Source organism: Crinia signifera, chromosome 3 (genome assembly GCF_055691185.1).
Source record: "Crinia signifera chromosome 3, ASM5569118v1, whole genome shotgun sequence".
Taxonomy (NCBI): Eukaryota; Metazoa; Chordata; class Amphibia; order Anura; family Myobatrachidae; genus Crinia; species Crinia signifera.
This window is the reverse complement of record NC_139219.1, coordinates 163,584,957-163,605,880: the sequence shown is the minus strand read 5'-3', so window position 1 is coordinate 163,605,880 and position 20,924 is coordinate 163,584,957.

Sequence of the window (20,924 nt, the reverse complement as noted above, 5' to 3'; positions counted from 1 at the left end):
TAGTCTGGCGGCTGCATTTTGTACCAGCTGCAAGCGGTGCAATTCTTTTGCTGGAAGACCCAGGTAGAGAGCATTGCAGTAGTCTAGTCGTGATGATATAAATGCATGTATGACTTTAGGAAGGTCTTCTGAGGGCATTAAATGCTTGATTCTGGCTATGTTTCTCAGATGAAAGAATGAGGATTTGATTGTGGCTGACACCTGATGTTTAAGTGTCAGGCCATTATCCAGGACAACACCAAGATTCCGCACATGATCAGAGTTTTTTAGTGCTGTGCCCCCCAGCTTAAGACCTGTCAGTTGGCTATGCTGCCGTCTTGTCCTGTGATTTATCATCAGGACTTCTGTTTTATCTGGGTTCAGTCTCAGCCAACTGGCACTCATCCACTCCTGGAGCTCAGCTAGGCAGCCATTTAAGGTTGTTATTGTGTTATCGGTGCCTGGAGCAAAGGACAGGTACAGTTGGGTATCATCTGCATAGCAGTGGTAGACCAGGCCGTGACGTCTGATTATGTCACCAAGTGGAAGCATGTATACTGCAAAAAGCATGGGAGATAGTATAGAGCCCTGTGGGACACCACAAGACAACGGCACTGGTGGTGAAGATTATACTCCTGATGCAACTCTCTGTGACCTGCCAGCGAGAAATGATTTGAACCAGCTAAGGACTGTGCCACCCAGGCCACAGAAATTCTTCAGGCGCTCAATTAGAATCCCATGGTCAATGGTGTCAAATGCTGCAGAGAGGTCCAGAAGGATTAGGATTGAACAGTCTCCTCTATCCCTTGCATTTAGAAGATCATTGAGCACACATACCAGAGCTGTTTCTGTGCTATGTCTTCTCCTGAATCCTGACTGGAATGGATCATAAATGTCATGGGTTAACAGGTGGGTCTCTAGTTGAGTTGCAACCACTTTCTCAATAACCTTTCCTAGAAAAGGAAGATTTGATACTGGCCTGTAGTTGGTCATGCAGTCAGGGTCTAAATTAGATTTTTTAAGAAGTGGTCTGACTATTGCTTCCTTTAGTGGTTCGGGAAAAACGCCTGTCTGCAAAGAGCATTGAACTATTTTTGCAAATGCAGGGCCGATTATTTCCATACACCCTAAAAGAAGCTTGGATGGGGCAGGGTCCAGATCACAGGAGGAGGGACGCAACAGTCTTGAAATTCCAGCAATGTATTGTACATCCACTTGGTCAAAGATGTCCCATGAAGGCAAGTGTCTTAAACTGGTAGGCTTGGTCTGTTGGAACTCCTTTGGTGTCACTGTGGGGATTCCAGCCCGGATGATAGATACTTTATCTGCAAAGAATTTAGCAAACTCATTGCATCTTGACTGCGAGAGGGTTACATCAGGCTGCAGGCATGCTGGTTTGCAAAGCATCTCCACTGTACGAAAAAGCTGAGCGGGCCTATTTTTTGCTGTCATGATCTCATTTGAAAGGAACACTGTTTTCTTGCGGGTGATTGTTGATTGGTATATTCCAATGTGTTTGATTAGATTTAATTTATCCTCTGCCAGGTTTGTCTTCCTCCATCGTCTTTCAAGTATACGACCCCTTTTCTTGAGATCACGAATACTGTTGTCAAACCAGGGGAGCTTGATGGTGTGGTTTGCAGGGTCGAATACGCAATGGAGCTATAGTATCCAGTGCCTCTGTCACAGCCCTGTTATAAAAATGGACTAGGGAACATGGATCTTTACAGGTCCCCATCACTGCTGAGAGGTTCAAGTTAGCTGCCATGGCCTGAGGAGTCATAGCCCTCCTTGGGCGATATTTGGTCAATTCCATGGGCACAGATCTATTTTGAGGGGTTGCGACTGAGAACCATATTGAGTGGTGGTCTGACCATGTGACTGGGTTTATCTTTAGGTCAGATACTTCTAGTCCAATCTGGAAGACAAGATCAAGAGTGTGGCCACTTTTATGTGTAGCAGAGGGGATGACTTGAGTGAGCCCGAGAGCATTCATTGTGCACATGGCGGCTCATATCTCACGCCACCCAGACCCTGCATGGCACCGGAGTACACGCCACCACTGTCACCTGGTGGTGACAGTGCGAGAGTCTGCACACCACCAGCACAAGGAACAGGAGAGGAGGTGAGCGCTGACATAAGTCTTAGGGCTAGGCACAGCATAGGGGAACTGGGTAGCAGCCATGGTGGTCGTGACAGGTGCTAGATCAATGATAAGTAAAATCTCACACTTTAGTAAATTTACCTTAGTCTCCAAATTATTATTGCCATTAGGTGATTTCATGCAAAGTAGCTATTCTGCAGACAAAGCTGACATAAGGGGTGAAATTTAATAGGATGAGAGATTCAGAAAGAGAGAGATTTGGTAAGAAAGCTCCAGTTTTTTAAAGCGGCAATCATTTACACTGCAAAACCAGTTGGATTTTGCAGTGTAAATGATTGCCGCTTCAAAAAACTGGAGATTTCTTACCAAAGCTCTCACTCTCCTCCTATTAAATTTCACCCAAGTTGTCTGAATCTGTATAAGAATAGACAGATGAAAATAAGACTAATGAAGAGTGTCAATCATAAAATACTGAGTGGATACTTGAGTAGAATTGAGTGGGCACGCATGTTCAGTCCCACAGACAGGCAGCTGATCTAAATCAGGAACCAATCCAAATGGTTTCTCAATGAACAGTAGTCAAATAAAAAACTGTTCTGTGAAGTGTTTTTAACAAATACGTCATTCACTGTACCAAACCCATATGACAAAGGAGAGACCAGTTACAGAGTGATCTCAGTTTTTTTTATTTTCAGTGAAACAATGGTGTATTATTTATTAATATGTAAATACAGGATAGGTAGAACAAAAGCAGGTTATCAGTTTAATTTTATATTAGGAAAAATATTTATCTATGCCCATAAAATATATGGTCCTTACAATGTACATGTAACATGTTAATCATCAATTTCAATTAAAAGCCTAAACATATATTCATATGGGCTCAGAATAGCTGCCTGGTTTACCAGTTCATCTCTTCTTTAAAAATCAAGTCACCAGAAGCTGCAAATCCTGTATGAAGTAACCTCTGTGTCAGAGGAGCATTTGCAGACTTTGGGTTCATTCCATGAGGAGAAGAAGTGTGACTAAAGAAAGATTGGAAATCTGCCCCATCACTCCGGTATTGTAGCCACTAAGTTTCCATATTGCAGGCTTTAGCAGGAATCTTTTAGATGATGGCCCTCTTATGCAATCTGCCCCCTAACACGAATTAGCTTACCAGTTGCCACCCCCAAAGCCCCCACCCTCCACCCCCCGTCCCTTTGTAATACCGGGCTACACTTGAAGTTCTACAAGATAGTTTATAGTTGTGGGGTAATATTTGCTTGTTATTATGGGACACTAGAGCAGTGGTTCTCAACCTTGGTCCTCAAGTACCCCCAACAGTGCTGGTTTTACAGGTCATCTGGCAGGTGCACATGTGCACTCATTATTCAATGACACATTTTAAAAGACCACAGGTGGAGCTATTTATTTCACCTGTAATTCTGTGTGGAGATCTGAAAAAAGTGACCTGTTGGGGTACTTGAGGAACAAGGTTAAGAACCACTGCGCTAAAGTATTAATGTGACAGATTTAAATTATCAAAATATATTGTATCAGTCCATGAGTGCTCTTTACTTTTTTCTTTTGGATATAAATTGTATGCCTGGATGCACCTCCCTGTTATAATTATAAGCGCAATCGATCTGAATCATATGATGTAATATTGGGAAAAGTATTTATTACAGTCTGTGTTGACAGTTGTCAACCACGGCATGTACTTGACTGGCCTCCCGGTAAACACTGCAGAATGACATCATGAAGCTTGCAATGCAGTTAGCAGTGCACTACTCTGGCATGGTCGGTGGCCCTCTACCACATTAATAATTATTGTATTAGTGTAAAGCTGTGCCCCTCTATCTTTGCCATGATCCGGTCACAGGGTGTGTACTGACAATGCATTTCTATTGAAGTGGATGTGTACACATGTGTGGATACACTGTCCATGGCATATGCATTGCATTTGCTGTAAATAGCCACATAGATAAGCCAGGACTCACCTGTATATGGGATATATATATATATATATATATATATATATATATATATATATATATATATATATATATATATATATATATATATATATATATATATATATATATATATATATATACATACATATACACACATACATATACATACATACATACATACACACACACACACACACACACACACACCATATACAGGTGGTTATATATGGTATATAATATTTATGGTTAATAGGACATGAGCCTTACATAGACCATAATCTTGATCACTTTCCACAGGAAAGTTATGAAGTTTAGGGGGCTCTCCTTGACTCTAACTAGTTGGCATGTATCCAGTTGTGGATTGGGTTTGAAATCTAGGCAGGGAAGCAGCCCTAATAGGGGGCGGGGTCTGCTGAGAGGTGGGGTCTGTTGAGAGTTGGGGAGAGTGACAACAGGGACATGGAAGGGGAGACTGACAGCAGGGAAATGGATAGCAACTTACTTTGGAATATTTACTTTGATGGGAGCAGGGGTCAAGCAAAGGTGCACAGATGGGATCCAGCGGTGGTAGGAGGAGACCAGGGTCACCCCACGTGTGACCATCGGGGATCAAATGGCAGCAGGAGGAGAGCCAGGCCACCCCAAGTAGGGAATGGAGGGGGCGGGACCAGCAGCACCCAGCGTCCAACAGAGCTTCCTTTTCTATGTGCAGCAGGGCCAGGCCACAGGGGGGTGGGGGGGAGAGGGGAAGGCTGCAGGAAGGGAGTGTTAAGAGAAAGAAGAAAGGGGGGTGGTAAATCTAAATACCTGACCCTGCCAGGATACCTAACTTTAGGTTGCCAGAGTCAGTATTCTGCGCACCAACAACCTGACCGCTTGTCATTACACAAGATAAAGCTCTCCTTTCTTGTTTAATGACCAGTGGTCAGGATGTTGGTGGGCAGAATATTGACTCCAGCATAAAGAGGAGTGAAGGATGGTCATAGTGGATGGTGAGTTGAGGGAGAGGTGAAGTTGCCGCAGGGTTGAGTGTGGGGGTTATAGAAAAGAGAGGGGTGAGGTGGGCACATGGGATTGTGAGTTGAGGGGGCCACCAGGTGGGGTGAGGTGGGCACAGAGGGGTGAGGGGGTACAAGGAAATTGTGAGGTTGGAGGGTTCTGCTGCTCTTGGCTAACAGCACCCGCAAACGGTGCTTGGGCAGGGACTGCACACATTAGCCGCCAGGTGTCTCCTGAGGGGGAATGCTCAGCAGGGTTGTGGAGGGGATGCACAGGGACCACACACACTAGAACAGCTGGGGTGTGGGCAACCACACACACACACATCCGCCGAGTGCCTGAGGGAGGACGCACACACCAGCGGGGTTGGGGAGGGGATGTGCAGGGACCGCATAAACTAGAGCGGCTGGGGAGCGGGGTGACAGCACACACCATCTGCCAGGTGCCTGAGGGAGGATGCACACACCAGTGGGGTTGGGGAGGGGATGCACAGGGACCGCACACACACACACACACACACCGGCTGGGTGCCTGAGGAAGGGGGGGGGGGGCAACCGCCATACTAGCCGCAATCAAAGAGTGCCAGATGCGGTGTGGGAGGACAGCGGCGCCCATTCTGTTGTTGATCCCCAGCACACAAAAAAATCCTTCGCTGCCTGCAGGGCTGGGGATCACATGAGCATCCTCACACACACACACACACACACACACACACACACGTGTCTCAGAGAAATGCAGGAGAAGCTGCGTGCGACCGCACATGTGCAGCAGCCCTCCTGCGGGCCATTTTGATTTCTGTCAAAGCCGAGGCTGGCAGCGGTCATATTTGTTCAGGACTAAATGGGGGAGAGTGGCCGCTGCATGCCTTTTATGGGCCGGCCCACCGGAAAATGGCCCAGTTTGCCTAACCGCCCCTGCATGGATCATGGTGCCTGCTTCTCAAATGAAGTTGGCAGTCTGAGGCTTTTAAGATGTGATTTGCATCATTTCAGTACCATGGTTCTCAATATTTTGGACCTGGTTATCCACTTCAGGAGTTTTAAATAATGGAGCAGATGCTGGGCTGCCCCTTGTGACTGTCCTTGCACTGTTGGCTACGCTTCAGTGACTGGAATCAGATGCTGCATGAGAATGCCTCAGTGCGGCACCCATCTTGCTGTCACTGTCTAGAAGTCTGCATTTTGCTGTTACACCATTAAATGGTGACATCTGGGTGCATTCCTGCATTCCTTTTATGGAATGCACAACCCAATCTTTTTTTATTGCATAAGATGTAGAACCACACATTCATAAAGTTGTATTTTTATTATAGCTGGTGCAAGTAAAATATTTTCCGGTACTTGTGTATTATCTAGGCGCCCGATACTTTCATTGTAGGGCAAAAAAAAAAAAATCGCATTGCATTGCATGCAATCATATTGCATGCAATGCGACGCGATTGGACACGATTTTTAATTGTACAGGCACCCAGATGCCTGATTCCTACAGTATGTTAAATGCCACCCCCCCCCCCCCCCCAGACCCGATTTTTATATTGTACACCCATCCTGATGGGTAATTACTATGTTAAATGGCCTCCCATTGTTAACGCCACTCCACTATCAATGCCAACCTGAAGCGTGGTGAGCGCAGCGGTGCGCGTCCTCCGACCTTTTCATACCCCCACTATCCACGTCGGTGTGGAGTTGATCTTATATAGTGTGGCGAGCCCCGCAGATTCCTTCACATATATTCTGCGTCTGCTCGCCACGCTTCGGGCTCGGTGGCTCGCCACACTATATAAAATCAACTCCACGCCGAAGTGGGGGTATGAAAAGGTCGGCGGATGCGTACCGTTGCTGCGCTCACCACGCTTCGGGTTGGCGTTGATACTGGGGTGGCATTAACAATGGGGGAAGGGGCATTTCACACAGTAATCACCCATCAGGGTGGGTGTACAATTAAAAAAATCGGGTCTGGGGGTGCATTTAACATTGGAATCAGGCATCAGGGTGCCTGTACAATGTAATATCGGGTATAATCACGATGCAACACAATATTAAAATTGTATACTCTGCCCGGGAAAGCCTCAAAATCGGGTCCCATCGCATTGCATGCCTTAATTAGTGGCATGCGATACGATATACCGGGTGCCCAGATAATACACAAGTACCTATTTTCCTTATTGCAAAAATTGGCTTTCCAACAGAGATACATTGAGGCCTTTGGTTGGCTATAACATTAAAGAATATTTACTGAACTGCAGAGCATAGAAATAACCTTCTCAAAGACAAGAAGTCATTTGACAGTTAAAAATGCTCAGGCGCAGGAATTGTATGATATAGCATTCGGCTAGGAATTATGGACACATCATTTATTAATTTTTCAGGCTTACACTATGCTTCTAGATACATAAATGTTCTTTACTGGCATTTTTGTATGAAGCATCTGGTTATAAAAGTTCCAATGCCAGGGTGACCTATATCTGTAACACAGGCAAAACAGTGACATTTTTATTCACAATAGTGTATTACTATTAACCATACTGAACATAATAGTTTTGCCAAGATCATTTTATAAAAGCAGCTATTTTAGTCTGATGAGACTTTAATGACTTAATTCATTTCAGTATTAGATTATGTTAATTGAAGAAATAGTTTCAATGTCAAAAGGGAAAGATATTTGAAGATAATCTTACTTATTAAGTAATCTTAAATGTACACCAATTATATTTCTTTATATTATTGTATAATATGTTGATAGCCCATGCACAATAAACCTACCTACCTACCTATCGATCTATCTATCTTCCTGACAATGAGGACATTTATGAGGGGAAGGAGCAAATTAAAAAATGCAATCTGGACAGATATGTTCTAGGATTAAAATTCACAAACAATTCTTGATATTAACAGTGGTGTACTTATTATTCTAGAATATGTTTTCTACTACATTACATACAAAAATACAGCGCTTTTGGATTTGACCAAAAAGGACATTTTTATTCACAGTAAAAGTATTGATACAACAACATATTAAAACTGGCCGATACTTAGAACATTTAAAACCATAGTTGGTAAATGGTAATAGATACAATATTTAATCCTCAATATAAATATTATTAGCATAAAAAGCTCAGCATCGAGCACTTATAATGATTAATTTGCATTTAATATATTAGTTGGTTGTTAGATGCAAATTGTTAGTCAATGTCACTGAGGGGTAGATGTATGAAGCAGTGATAAAGGGAGGAAAAGTGATAAAGCGCCTGGTACTTTATCACTGGCCAATCAGCTCCTAATTGTTCCTTTTTACACCCAACTTGTAACTTAACAGTCAGGAGCTGATTGGCCGGTGATACCAAGCACTATATCACTTCTCATCCCTTATCAGTGCTTCATAAATCCACCACTTAGTCCTTAGAGATGATTATTAGATTCATATTCGATTCACAGCCAGAAAGTACAGAATTACTTGCAAGGTAGTTTCCTAGCATCACAGGCTGCTGGAGCTTCCCTTTACGGAAAGATATCCTTCAACTATTGAAAGGTTATTAATTAACCAATTGTGTGTGCAATTGTGTGGTGTTGATAGTGTGTCTTAATAGGGACTCTCTACCCTTATTTTTAATCGGTACTTGTGTATTATCACGGCACCCACGAAATCGGCCGAAAATCGTCCGCAAATCGCATGCAAAAAATCGGATGTCCGGCCAGGAAGAGATAACTAGCACGTAAATAGCTCATATAATGTATTTCACTGCCTGCAAGTTAATCAGCAGCTTTGTCAGATACTGATGAAGCCACTGGGCCTGATTCTGACCCATTTGGCTGAGAAATCATATGAAAAAGTGCCCAAATCATATGTGCCTAACCTCCAATCCGATGCGCGGTTCCATGCACATCGGATCAGATCCAGAGATCGCAAGTGTTGCACGTAAGATTTATCGGATCGGCAGCAATCGACAGCATTTGCTGGGGTCGCATACAACACATTGTATGCTTAAGGACCGCATGCAATGTATTGTAAGAGGTCCAGCCGCAGGGGAGCATGGTGGCTCCCTGGCAGGCAATTGTCAAAGTATCGAATCCGAGGGAGCATTTGGTTAGTGTATGGCCAGCTACATCAAGCTCAATTCCCTACATACTTCTCCTACCCACTCGACACCGCCAATGACTGCCAACTCTCCTTTACCTTGGTCACTGCATCCCATGCAATATCCAAGATTTTGCCTGTGCTGCCGCCTTCACTGGAATGAGCTTCCTAGCTACATTAGACTCTACTCAACCTTGGAAAGTTTCAAACGGGCATTCAAACACCAACTGTTCATAAAAGCAAAACATTTCTCATAACCTAGTACAGTATGTCAGCTCTGGGGTTTTTTGTGTTCCCGGCTGTGACCGTGGTGGACCAGTGGAGGGCGCTGTGTAGCAGAATGCTGGAGGCTTGATGTATGACGTACACAAGGGGACAGGAGCACAGCGAACCAGAGGGTTGGCGGAGACCAGGAACAGGGGCGCGGAGTCTTACTTGCCAGCGGGGTTCACCAGGGAGTCCCGCAAGGGACTTCGGACTTAGCTGCATCTGACAAGCAGGTTGTGGCCCCCTGCCCTGGTCCTCTGGACGCAAGCTGGGACTAGGGATACTGAGCACTGGGACGGCCTTGAGAGACCAGGGTAACTGGCGAGCAGTCTGGGAACTGCGGGACTGACGACTTGGGATGTCGACGTGATATGCTCTCAGGTATACTGGCTGGATAGGACGGAGATGTAATAGTCTCTATGTAGCACAATAACCGTGAGTCAACCCAGGTGTTGACCGGGACTGTCAACAGGATCAGGACAAGATGTTGATAGTCACTAATAGTGGTAACTGTGTTGTCAGTTTCTGTATATATAAATTCAAAGATTTTATTATCATTATTATCTTTTTTGTATCCAGAGCTAATCTTTAGCTTGTTTTTATGTGCACATTGGTATTATTGCATATGCTAATATACACATTTAATCTTTTAGGTGGCCACCTTACAAATAGTTATGTATATGTATATTTTGTATGAAAATTAAATAGTTTTTTGATACATACCATAGACTTGATACATATTTTGCACTGACACTAGTGCATTTTTTTAAGATTGCTGCTCATTTAAATTATCATAGTATATAATTTTTTCCTTACAAGTATATCCATTTTTAAAGGGATATTAGCGCCTACTGTAAGTCCACCTCCGTTTCTTCGGTGGCAATACATCTGCCAATTATGTCAGTGCGCTTGTTTGACTTATTGAAAAATGCTGAAAGTCCCGGAACTGTTTTTTTTTTTTTTTTTTTTTTTTTTTTATGTTTACATTTATGCATTCTGAATGCAAGTGTACCATGTTTAAACTGTGCACATAACAATTTGTATACATACTGTAGCTTCAGGTATATTTTCTTTTTATCTTGGCCTGTTCACCATTATGGTCTGATGCCACAAGGCTCAATTATAAATCTGAGCTTTTAATCCAATACTACAATATTTCGTAACACTGGAAAAACATAATCTGCATAAGACATTGATGTCTGTCTCCACTCATGTCATCAAAACTGAAAAATACCTCTCTCACCTCCCTTTTAGCAACATACAGATGTAGCCATGCTCACTGTGGATCCAACATTACCACTAGCCCAGCGTGCTGAGTCGCAGGTGCGCCTAGGCACGCCTACATCTGTAACAAATGTACAGAGATCTGGGCTTTGCTTGTGACATCTGTTGTCTTGTCTACTTTATCAGCAACAAATTGGGCTGCATCAATCTCTTTTATATAAATTCATACAGTAGCTTTGCTTCAATCAAATCTTTCTGTGTTCATCTTGCTGTTTTTATGTTTCAAAAATAAAATATGCAATAGTGGTACATCATTTACCCTTTAATCTGCACTCTAAGGTGGAATGCAGGTACTGTGTGCATGCGTGCAATGAACTACTCTTATTGTTTGTTCCCTTTCAAATGAATTTCTGATATGCATAGCCTATATATGATGCACATTAATATAATTTTATGATTATGGTGGTTGTACATTTATTATACCTTTCTATGGATATGTATCTTTTTATTGCTTATATGCAAATCACCGGAAAATGGCCATGGCGGCTATTCTCCCAGTGAGTTTTGAAGTTGCCCTACTGTAGTCGGACCAATGGAGAGGTATTATAAAATGGGTGCAGCGCATGCGGTGTGTTTACCACACGCCATGGTCACTTTCATCACCAGAATCAACAGAGGAACATAAAGGATGCAAAAAATTAGATACCATTTTCTCTAATGAGCCAAACAATTTAAGCGCATAAGACTTCATGACTTCATGTCTCTGAGGGACAGATTTATTAAGCTTGGAGAAGAGATAAACTGGAGATAAAGCGGAGAAAAGGTAAAAGGAGATAAAGCACCAGCCAATCAGCTGTGTTTGTAAAAGACAGTTGGGAGCTGATTGGCTGTGCTTTATCTCCTTTTACCTTTTTCTCCACTTTATCTCCAGTTTATCTCTTCTCCAAGCTTAATAAATCTGCCCCTGAGTTACAGTATGCTTTGGTGTACAACTAGGGGATTGGTCTGTCCCATATCAGATTACTAAATATGAAGGACTTTTCTTAAATTCAGGAGATAGCGCTGGACTGTAATAATGTTTACATGTCTTCTCAATGTTCGGACCTGGGCCCAGTTTTTAATCAAAGGTGCATATTTCAAGTTTGTATCAATAACTTTCGTGAAGAGAAAAAAATAAATTACACAGCTTAGTACACGAGAATACCAAGTACAGTATGCAGAGAAACAATACAAATTACACTATCCTCATTTTAGCATAAAGCCTCAAGTAAACACCATTTATCCTTTTCTTAATGCTATAGGACATATGTTATGAATTTAGCATAAATGCAGACAAATCTATATTCACTATCCTTGGGGGGCTTTTTAATTGTCCAACTGAATTGTCAAAATTATAATGTGGTTATTATAAATTCCATTAACAATAATGTCTTTCATTAATATCATTTTATATGTACTTTCAGTGGAAGCATATTATTGAAGTTTGTTCCTACCTCATTTGCATATGCAATTTAAAGTAGGCATCGTGCCAGAAGTAAAGATGTTATTTATAATAGAACAAAGCAAGGGCATCCACCCATAATCCATGTCAATGATAAATACATCTCAGAGCTACTAAAATGTATTAAATAAGGACATTTCCTGTTTATTGTGTTCTAGTGTTTAAGAGGAGAATATAATCATAGGGGTTAATATATAATATGGCCAGAGCAAGTGCATTGTCAACAGAGCACAGATTGCTTCATATATATTTTATTTGTCTATAACTATTTCAGCATGAATAAACAGTTTGTCAAGTTTTTATTAAATGCAGTCTGTTGCTCATTTAAATTACAGATAAATAAATGTAACTGACAGAAAATTGGGTACTTGTTTCCTAGCACGGCGTCCGTCGTAGGTGATCGCATACCTTAAGTTAAGGTAACTTGAGGTATGAGATGGACGCGACCGACGTGATATTTGGCTATTTTTAGCCTTTATTGCCGGCAATGAGAAAATCGCGTTGATCGCGTCCATCGCATGCCATTATAATGGCATGTGATGCGACCAACGCGATTTTACATAGGGAACAATGTTAAATGGGCCAATGGCCCAGATTTTTGATTGTATAGGAACCTTAATGGGTAATGTGTATGTTAAATGCTCCCCCATTGTTAACGGCAACCCACGATTAACGCCAACCGGAAGCGTGGCGAGCCCGCGAGGGGCGGCGGTACGTGTGCTACGACCTTTTCATACCCCCACTATCCACGTTGGCGTGGAGTTGATTTTATATAGTGTGGCGAGTGCAGCAAGCCACCGAGCCCGAAGCATGGCGAGCGTAGCGAGCCCTGCGAGGGGACGCGTAATACCTGTTTAGTAATGCGCTGCACTCGGCACGCTTCGGGCTCCACACTATGTGAAATCAACTCCACGCCGACGTGGATAGTGGGGGTATGAAAAAAGATCGAAGGACGCGTACCGCTGCGCTCGCCACGCTTCGGGTTAGCATGGATAGTGGGGTGGCGTTAACAATGGGGGGGCATTTCACCCATGAGGGTGGGTATACAATGAAAATTGGGGTCTGGGGGGTATTTTACATTGGGGCCAAGGTAAAAAATTGCATCGATCACATTGCATGCTATTTGGTTGCGATGGACACGATTTTTTGGGTCCCGATGGATGCAATTAAAATTGCTGGTGCCGTGCTAGGAAACAAGTACCGAAGATTGTTCTTTGATTTACAGAAGATTTATGCAGGGTAATGCTTGTAAATTGTGCAAAAGCAGCAATTTGGGACTGATAATGTTGGCTTTTGACTCAATCATTTATTGGCTATGGGGTGGTATCAGGCCTTTAGAATCTAAATTTGTTTGGTTTACACTGTCTGAGTACACGGTTGCTCATTATTTTTCTCTCACAGAATGTATCCCAGGCCCATGGTAAGTGTCAGCCCACCCTCAAGTCCTTCTTTGCCATGTTCTCCTTCTCAACTTCCATACTTTCCTCTATACCTGATGATGATGAGGAGGCTCACTATGAATGGACTTTTGATTATGCATGTTTTGTAACTCCTGGCATCTTCACTATATTAAACTTCTCCTCCATCTTCTTCTGCTTACTGGAGTTGGTGCCCTGATAGAGCATTTGCCCCAATTTCTATTATTAGGGATTATTGCTGCCTGTTCTCTGCTGGATTATTCTCAGCAGTCTGGGTCCCTGTGGAATCTTGGTATCACCATGTTGATGCCATTTTGGGTAGATATATTAGGCACTAACTGACGAAAACATATTCTTTATATTACTGTGCAAAGAAAGAAGGGGTTGCCTGGATAGTGGTTGACTTACAGTACCTTCAATGGTTGGGGTTCCATGTATGCTTCAGGTCAGTTGTATCTAATAAAGGGTACTTATTTCCTAGCATGGCGCCACTGATTTTGATTGTATCCATCGGGTCGGAAAAATCGCGTTGATCGCATCGCATGCCAATCAAATCGCATGCGATGGACCCAATTTTTACATTGGAATCAATGTAAAATGGTCCCTGACACCCGATTTTACATTGATTTCAATGTAAAAAGCCCCAAAACTCCCCATTTTAATACTAACCCCCCCCCTCATGTTTTAAATGCCCCCCCCCCCATTGTTGACGCCACCCCACTATTGACGCCAACCCGAAGCGTGGCGAGCGCAGCGAGCCCTCGAGGGGCGGTGGTACGCGTCCTCCGACCTTTTCATACCCCTACTATACACGTCGGCGTGGAGTTGATCTTATAAAGTGTGGCGAGCGCAGCGAGCCACCGAGCCCCGCGAGGGGACGCGGATACCTTCACAGGTATCCGTGTCCCCTCGCCATGCTTTGGGCTGGGCGGCTCGCCACACTTTATAAAATCAGCTCCACGCCGATGTGGATAGTAGGGGTATGAAAAGGTCGGAGGATGCGTACCGCTGCGCTCGCCACGCTTCGGGTTGGCGTCAATAGTGGGGTGGTGTTAACAATGGGGGGGGGCATTAAACATACTTTAATATAAATAAAATTGTCGACTCTATGAAACTCAGCCGTCCTTTGCTTGTAAATGGACAGGGCTCTGACCAAGTCCAGGCAATGTAACCTGCTTTCTTTACTATTTGTACAGAACGTAGGCAATATGATCTCCTGATTGATATGGAATTCTGACGCCACCTTAGGTACAAACATTGGGTTTGTCCTCAAGACTACTCTATCTGTATATATTTTGAACTACAGCTCCTTTATCCACAGTGCTTGGAGTTCCGATACTCTACGAGCTGAGGTCATGGCTACTAGAAACAATACTTTCCATGACAAGAATTTTAAGGCCACCTCTTGTAGTGGCTCGAACGGTGATTCTGTTAGAACCCCTAGCACCAGGTTCAAGTCCCATGATGGTATCGGATTTCTTACCCTTGGTTTAATTCTTTTCACTGCCTGCATGAACCTTTGTACATATCTGTTCTTGGCTATGTCCCAATCCAAGATGCATGATATAGCCGAGACTTGCACTTTCAGAGTACTTGGGGAGAGGTTCATTCGCAGACCTTCTTGTAGGAAGGAAAGTACGGTGACCACACTACGAGGATTCTTACTATTTTCCTTCGCCCAAAAAGCATACTTTTTCCAAACTCTATAATATATCTTCATGGTTACCGGCTTCCTTGCCTTAAGCAAAGTATCCACTACTCCTTCACTGAACCCCTTTGCTTTCAGACTTCCGATTTCAGCAACCAAGCCGTCAGTTTCCACGATTCCGGCTGCTCCTTGAATACTTCTCCTTGTACTAGTAGATCCTTGGTCGAAGGTAGTCTCCACGGATCGTCTACTGCCAACTTCTGTACCGTATTGAACCATGCTCTGCGAGGCCAATATGGCAGGATCGTTATTACTTCGATCTTCTCCCTCTGCAGTTTCCTCAGTAGCCTCTGAATCATTGGTATTGGGGGAAAAACATAAGCTCTCTCTATGTTCCAAGGCACTGACAGTGCGTCTACTTGTTCCGCCAGCGGCTCCCAGAACCTAGCAAAAAAACTGGGTACTTTTTTTGTTTCCTGCCGTCGCCATAAGGTCTACCTGTGGACGTCCCCATCTTTCCACCAGATTTTCGAATACCATTTGGTTGTGACCCCATTCTCCTGGCAGGCATTCTATTTTACTTAAATTGGTCGGCCACCACATTTTCTTTCCCTGCCAGATATACTGCAGTGATGCTCAGAACCCGACCTTCCGCCCACTCGAACAGTTTGGCGGCCACCTCCATCAATGCTCTGCTTCGCGTACCTCCTTGCCGATTCACATAGGCCACTACCGCCTGGTTGTCGGTCCTCACGATTAGTTCTGTCCCTTGTAGTTGACTTTGAAACCACCTGCAGGCTCTGACCACTGCCTCCATTTCCCTCAGGTTGGAGTGAGCTTCCCTCCAATCTTGCTGCCACTTTCCTTGAGCCACCTGATGATTGAAGGTTGCTCCCCAGCCTGTTTCGCTGGCGTCCGTGGTTAGTGTAACCTGCGGCTTCGTGCCAAAGTATCTTCCTGCCACCAATCTGTCTTCTGCTGCCCACCAGTCTAAGTCCTGTCTGGCCTTTGTGGACAGGACTATCCTTTGGGACAAGTCTTTTGAGTTTTTGTTCCATTGCAGAAGAAAACAGCTCTGTAGTTTCCTTGTATGGAACCTTGCCCAAGGGACTACCTCTATAGCTGATGACATTAGGCCTAGCACCTCCATGCAGCCTCGTGAGGATACAACGCGTCTTCTTTGCAGGCTTTTTACTTGCTGCACCAGTTTTCTTCTTCTGACTTCTGTTAAGGAAATTTTTAGCTCCTTTGTATTGACTACTACCCCCAGGTATGTTAGTTCTTGAGCAGGAATCAACTGGCTCTTTTTGTAATTTATCAACCAACCGTGTTCCAGCAGACACTGCACCACCCTGTCTGTGTGCTCTTGCGCCTTCTCCTTGGAGTCTGCGACTATTAGAATGTCGTCGAGGTAAGGAAATAATCTTATCCCGCTCTGTCTTAGTGCTGCTATCAGCACGACCAGCACTTTGGAGAATGTTCTCGGGGATGTAGCCAGCCCAAATGGTAGGGCGTTGAACTGATAGCTTGTGCCCATTAGCCTGAACCTCAGATACTTTCGATGGCTTATGCAGATTGGCACGTGCAAATAGGCGTCTTTGAGATCTATCGACGTCATGAAGTCTTTTTGACTTAAATCTAGTATCACCGATTTGATACTGTCCATTTTGAAGGATTTGACCTCTATGAACTGATTGAGTCGTCTCAGATCTAGTATGGTCCGAAATCCCCCTGTCACTTTTTTTACTAAAAAGAAACGGGAAAAACATCCCCGAAATTCCTGATCCTCTGGAACAATGCTGATTACTTCTTGTTCCAGCATCTCTTGTAAACTTGCTAATAAGGCTTTTCTCTCCTCCCTGTTTTTGGGAATCGGAGAATGAACAAAAAACTCTCCGGGAACCTTGTTGAACTCCACTTTGTACCCAGAGGATACTACCTCGTGGACCCACTTGTCTCCAGTGGTCCCGGACCAGATGCTTGTAAATTTCAGCAGTCTGGCCCCTACTGTTTGTGACCCGACGTCACTGTGCCTCCTTTTTGGAGGAGAATTTATCCCTATTTCTTTGGGCACGAAAATTGCCCCTTGAGACCCAGGATCCCCTTCTACAGGGCCTTCCTGGTCTATATGCCCGTGACTCTCTGTAGTCTTGGGGCTGAAATCTTCCGAACTTGGCCGGAGGTATCCTTCTGCCTCCCTTATCCTGAGGAAGCCAGACAGACTTCCCCCCTGATATCTTAGCCACTAGTTCGTCCAATTGTTTACCAAACAAATAGTCCCCTTGGAACGGCATGGACAGGAGTTTATTCTTGGACTGAACGTCCGCTGCCCATGGTTTTAACCATAGTGCCCTTCTTGTCGCGGCTGTTGCTGCCCCTGCTCTGGCCGCCAGCCTTACCGCATCCATTGATGCTTCGCAAACAAACTCCACTGCAAGCTGTACATCTTGTACAATTTTTAACAGCTCCGAACTTGCGAGGTCATCCAGAATATCCCCTTCTAATTGCTGACACCAGCCTCTTACTATTCTGGATGTTACTGCCATTGCTGACGCTGCTTTCAGGGAGGCCCCTGAAATTAAGTGTTGCTTCCTTAGACCCAATTCGATCTTCCGATCCATTGGATCTTTAAAGGCGTTGGCCTCTTCTAGTGGCAATGTCGTTTTTTTTGACAACCTCGCCACCGCCGCATCTATTTTAGGTGCTTCCTCCCATGAGAGTACTTGCGTCTTGTTAAAAGGGTACATCTTGTTAACCTTCCCCGGAATAGCCACTCTTTTGTCTGGCTGCTTCCATTCTTCGGTTATTATGTCCTTCAGAGTTTGTGATAAGGGAAACGTTTTACTTTTCTGTTTCCTGTCTTTAAAAAGCATTTCCTGCAAGCTTACATCCTCCTGCTTGTCTTCAATATTTAATGCTTTATAAATACGGACCAGAAGATTGTCAACCATGTCGGCATTAAAGTCCGCGTCCGACCTATCCTGCCCTGGATCATCCTCCTCTTCATCATCTAAGTCGCCCCCAAGCATATTAGCACTGGCCGACTGACCCGCTGTATCATCTATATCCTCATTTAGCACATAACTTTTCCGTTTCATGGGCGTTTTACCCGGATCCTCCTTAGGTGCAAACGTATCAGCCAGGGCCGTTTTCAACATCTGTACCAGGCTCGCCATTTGAGCCGGGGGAAATAACGGAGACGCCTTACAGCCTTCACATACAGTCCCCACGTGTTTGTCTGGCAGCGTCTTGTCACATGTTGCGCATTTGCTCTGCGCAGATTTCTTCTGCTTGCTTTTTCCCTTATCCTTGCTAGACTCAGACCTACAATGACAACCACCAACCAGTCACTAAGAACTACTTACAACAACACCATGTGGACACCCTTACACCAGCGCCAGACTGCCTGTCTTCCTCCATAATTGGTAGTGCGCTTCTCTAAAAAACACAGTCACGTCTAAATAAAAATACTGCCACATCCAGTAACTTATTGCATAATACAAGCGGTCAGATACAACTCACCCCAGCGTCCGCGCCAAGCTCGCCACGTGCCTGACAAGTCCAGAAACCAAGAAGCTAGCGTACCCCGGCAGGAGGCCGTGCGCTCCCGATTACCTCTAAGATCAGCGTGACACTGACAACCGCCGGCTCCGGCTATCACTCCATGACGCGTACCGGAAGTCGCGCCCTAATGACACGCCTCCTCCTGAGGATACGTTACGCGCACTACCCGGTGCCCGCCCTTAGCACAGAGCTGGGGCAGGGGAGCGCGTGCAGGCAAACAAACTCCACTGCATGACTTAGTACATCGCTCCCCTGGACGCCGACGCATAGCTACCCCATGGGGCCCGCCTTCGGCATAATGAGAGCTTATGCTCTCCTTCTCTCCTGCATGAAGCCACAGCAGCTGCAGGGAGCGACAGTCTGCAGCGTGAGGTGAGCCGGTGTCCACACACATGCACTACCCGGAAAGGAAAAAAAAAAAGACACTGGTGTATGGAGGAGGAGTCTTCTTATAGGATCCAGAGGTCTTTTTTCCTTTCCAAAAGCACTACCCAGCAGGGAGAATTCATTCATGATGGCTGCCATGGCGGAGGCAGAGGAAAAGTAGGCAGAAACGGGGGCAGGACAAGGAGTGTACTGGTCTGCAATTGTAAACTTACTGTACACATGTTAATCAGGACATGGGGGTGATTCTGGTTGACTATATTTGTCATCTATGCGCCACCTGCCAACCGCACTAACGACATTCCTTGTTAGCATGCTGAATATCCCGGCACCCATGCTAATGGATAAATAATTTGATGCCAATTCGATGGTGCCAATTTTGCAAGCGATCTGATGTCTTAAGTCTGCGGGCTCCCTGTACAGGAAGAGGGCAGGCTGCTGACATCCACTGATCTCAACTTCCCGCCACTCGCACCTGCGTCACTGGCGCATTTTCATGGGGATACCCAAGAAACACTGGGCATTCCCACTGCTAGGTGCAAACAGGCCAACAAATATTTTGCCGCACTCACTTGCCCAAATGGCTGCACATGCGATTAGAATTTTATGTGTACACATCCCCTTGCATGCTGACCACACACATCCTTCCCTAAAATGCTTCGGTATGCCTGTGTTTATTCTGGCACGCTGGCATTTTTTTTAGCTTGCCCATTAAATGTCCGGTTACCACTACCAGATGATGGCTTCCTGTCAATCAACTTGCGAATAGCCAGTGAAAAAAAAAAAAAGGAGCAGGTTTGAAATCTCATGGAGGCCTCAGGCATGTGTACTGTGACCTGTACGCATGCACAGTATATCGATAATCAGCCAGCAAACAGGTCTGAATAGGTCCATTGTGTCCTCCTATCCTTCTACTCAATAAGAGGAAAACACCTAATTTTGAGCTGGTGCAATTAGGCAAATTCTGTGTAGTGTAGGTGCGAATTAAAACAAATTTGGATACACAGAGTTATTGATTGATAACTCTGTGTATAGCTCTGCTATCTCATATAGAGCAATTAATTGAGGTTCTTGGAATATTTATTGGCCAAGAAATACTAGCCCTCCATCCGCTAGTGGATAGCTGGAAAGCAATTTATTTTAATAATTCATGTGAGAAAATATTCTGTTATATTGAATATTGCTCTCGGCTATCTTCCTTACTCTCTGACCGCTACTTCTTATTCGACTTCCAATATTACCGCTACGCTGTTGAAACCCCAACCTAACTTCCCTCTTCTGATCGCTCTCCTCTCTCCCCACTTGTATTTCCAAATCGCTCTTCTCTATCTCTTCATGGATGTCCCAGAGCTTTCTTAAACTTAACATGTCTAAGACTGATCTGATCATCTTCCCACCCTCCTGCATAACCTCACTTTTTCAGTATCTATTGATGGAACAACTATATCCTCTAGCACCAAAGTACGCTTTATTGGCATTATTCTTGACTCCTCACTCTCCTTTCAACCACACATTCAACACTTCTCACAGACCTGTTTCCACCTCAAAAATATTTCCAGGCTCAGGATCAGACCCTTTCTCACCCAGGATGTCATCTTGAGATTGAACTACTGTAATCTCCTCCTTTCTGGCCTTCCTGACCAACACATCTATTCCCTCCAATCTATCCTCAATGCTGCTGCCTGGTTCATCCTCCTCTCCTAATGTACAATGTCCACCTCCCCTCTCTTACAAGCCCTAAACTGGCTCCATTTTTCCTTCAGAATACCATTATATTATTATTATATACTTCTCACACTTACTT